Source organism: Myotis lucifugus, unplaced genomic scaffold (assembly GCF_000147115.1).
Source record: "Myotis lucifugus unplaced genomic scaffold, Myoluc2.0 scaffold_39, whole genome shotgun sequence".
Taxonomy (NCBI): domain Eukaryota; kingdom Metazoa; phylum Chordata; class Mammalia; order Chiroptera; family Vespertilionidae; genus Myotis; species Myotis lucifugus.
This window is the reverse complement of record NW_005871087.1, coordinates 3875750-3879249: the sequence shown is the minus strand read 5'-3', so window position 1 is coordinate 3879249 and position 3500 is coordinate 3875750. Positions and strand designations below refer to the sequence as shown.

General features: G+C 39.8%; 1 non-coding gene across 1 annotated transcript; it reads left to right on the top strand.

Moving 5' to 3' along the window:
- Positions 1-2511: 2511 nt before the first annotated feature.
- On the top strand, positions 2512-2597 carry LOC111825779. Its single transcript, XR_002828964.1, has one exon. It is a non-coding gene; the product is annotated as a small nucleolar RNA SNORD35 (small nucleolar RNA).
- Positions 2598-3500: the final 903 nt, after the last annotated feature.

The window sequence follows — 3500 nt, the reverse complement described above, 5'->3', positions numbered from 1 at the left end:
GAAATACTAAGACAAAAACCAGCACAGAGTCTCTACTTCCAATTCTAATTGATTTATCTGAAACAGAATTAATTACTTTTGGCTTGAAAACCACTTTGGGTTAATATTATACATTTGAATGATAACATTGTATGAATATGCAAAATGCTTTTGGAAACAGATAATTCACACCAATGACAAGGAGGCGCAGGACAGATTAGCACATTGCTTGGGAGAGAGGATTAATTGATTTAAAAAAATGATGTAAGTTTACAGAATCACCTTGTAAACTGTGCCCAGAGAGACACACACTGTTGACAACAATCTTTCAGTAAAGATACCATAACATATTTGGTAAACATAATGGGAGTTGCACTTGCAGGAGACCTCATTACAGCTCTTGGCTATGAAATCTTGGTGGGGAAGCAGGGTGAGACTGCCGGGTCTTCGGTGAGAAGTATTGAGTTTGTGGACTATTAAGGAGGTGAGAACTAGTAAATAAGTAGGGTTAGGCTGCACACCACTTTTCAAAATTCATTCTGTCTTTGATATTTAGACTGCTAGAGACATTCATTCACAGATTCAACTAGAGACTAGGAAATATATTTTAAATATAATTATTATTTTAGTTGGTTTTGATTTTTTTTTTGTACGAGATACCACTCCTTAGAGCAGTAAAATCTTTTAAAGGAGAGAAATTAGATTTGAGGAAAAACAAAGCAGACAGCTAATAAATAACCTTTGAATGTCACCTTCTCTACCTTTCCCATCTCTTAATAGGTCCTTGAGAGAGCAGAAAAAATTTTAAAAACCGAGTGGAAAAGGAAATTAAAATTATTCCTCTACCATAGGCCATTCCTGAGCAATCTAATATAGAAATCAACATTTTTTAAAATTTCTACTCCTCAACCCATACCTTGTTTTGTAGTAAATTACTTGCTTATTCCTTGATCATCAATTCAACAAGTATTTACTGAGCACCTGAGAAGCACCAGTTAAAATTCCTAGCAGTTCTACAGAAAGTTATAAGAAGTAGAGCCTGCTGTATGAGGGTAGGAGAGATGCTATAACCAACAATACAAATATCTCACTGAATAAACATAATATGAGTTTATTTCTTGCTCATGTAACTTTTCAGTGTGGAAATTGGGTCCCAGGCTCCTTCCAGCCTGAAGCAGCTACCTTGGGTGGAGTAGGAGCAACCAGATTGAAATTGGAGATGAAGTTGAAGGGCTACATTTGGTCACTATGTTCCAAGAATCTCCCTCTTACAGATTTCTGGATTATTAAGCCTGATGAACTCAATGTTACTTTTCAAGGAAGATGTTAAAAAGATATATTCATAGCTTCACCCTGGTTTAAGCATTTAGTGACTTGGTTTCCACATTTCCATAATCTCATGTTCTATCCAATCACCCACCTCAACTAATTGGAGTCTCAACTATCTCAAAATGAATTTTATAGCCCTAACCGATTTGGCTCAGTGGATAGAGTGTCGGCCTGCGGAAGGGTCCCGGGTTCGATTCTGGTCAAGGGCATGTACCTTGGTTGCGGGCACATCCTCAGTGGGGGGTGTGCAGGAGGCAGCTGATCGATGTTTCTCTCTCATCAATATTTCTAACTCTCTATCCCTCTCCCTTCCTCTCTGTAAAAAAATCAATAAAATATATTTTTAAAAATGAACTTTATACTGTAACTAGAGGCCTGTTGCATGAAAAGATTCATGCAATAGGCCTGGGTCCCAGGTGCCGGAGGAAAACCGGTGCCGCTTCGGCCGGAGCCGCCTTCACAGCCCTCGCTGCTCCGGCTGCTTCACACCTACGTATGCAAATTAACCGCCACCTTTGTTGGCGGTTAATTTGCATCTCTCGCTGATTAGCCGATGGGAGGCGTAGCGAAGGTATGGTCAATTTCAATCTTTGTCTATTATGAGATAGGATGGGGGTTCTATTTCACAGAGAGCTAAGCCAAGAAGCTTAAAACTTACATTGAGTAAAAATTATAGAATTGACTAAATTATTCATGTAAAAAGGCATATCATGCAGAATTGATGGCATCATTAGATTACTATTGGAGGCTGTAGACCAAAGTATATTACATGATACATTAGCTGGTGTCCAAAGATGGTCCCCAATGAACAGCAACCCCAGTCTTTCCTCCCTTGTGCTGTCATCTCAAAGACTGAATCGGGGCTGGACCTGTGACTCCCTTCAACTGTAGAATGCAGGAGAAATGACACTAGGACAGTTCCAAGCCTGAGTCTATAAGAAGGCCTAGCAGCCTTGAGCCACAACACAAGTAAGATGTTCAGCTACTTTGCTGGAGAGACTACGTGGAGGAGAGACCAACTGAAGGAGAGAGAGAACCAGCTGAGGCCCAGGCTTAAGTGTCCTTGCCATGGTACCTGTCAGACTTGCGAGTGAAGAGTCATAAATGCTTGAGCCCCACCCTCAACCTTACAACAGCTACAGATATCCTAAGTGAGACCAGCAGAAGAACCATCTAACAAAACCTATTTAAATGTAATGGGAGAGAAGATGATGGCTTTTTCTCATGATGGTCTGTAGATGTCACTATGGGGAGTGCCAATATGCCAATGGTTTAGCTGATGCCAGGAGGAGTAGGAAGCTCTTACAGGGGGTGGATGTGTCTTGTGGTTAAAGCTTGTTGAGAAAAATTAGATTATTAAATTTCCAAGGTCCTCTAAGGCGGGTTATCAACCCCTCTTTCATGGCTACCCTCTCCCCAGTCCAGGCTCCCATTGCTTTACAACTTCATTCCCTACCACCATTTGCCTACCTGGTTCTTGAGGTTGGCTGGATGTATCAGATAGTCACAGCCACTAGAGGAGAATAGGAAGGAGAAGGCCAACATCCTTTACCGAAAGAAAAAGCAACTCCATGAGACAACAGAAACAGGCTGAAAAGAATGTGGAGAAAAAAACTGACAGACACACAGAGGTCCTCAAGACTCATGGACTCCTGGTCTAAGCACAATAAAATTGACTGTTAATTCCTTACAAAATAAAACTGGTGGGAGAAATAGCATGCAAGTGCTCTCTGAATTCAGTCTTTGTTAAGACTTAAGCTGGCATGGATCATTTGAACATCCACTCTCCAGAATGACAACCCACAGAATATACAGAATAATTAAATGGTTTTGCTTTTAAGCCACTAAATATTGGAGTGGTTTTTTTCTGCAGCAATGTGTAACTAAAAATATATATATAAAGGCAGACATTTAGAGTGAAGATGGGGACTCTCAAACCCACACAACAATTTCTTTTCAGAGCTGGGATTTTCCATTTTGTTCAATGGTTTCATATCTCTAAGCAGAACCTAGCCACTCTGTTACATTAAGACACAAATCTTAAATTATTTCACTTGGAAGATTTTGAGAACACTCCTGACTCCCAGAGACTTAAGAATTCTCTTTTATATTTATTTATTTGAAATTAAATATAAATTTCCTTGAGATCCACTAGAACCTATAGCTGAGAATGTAGACAAAAGCAATCTTCT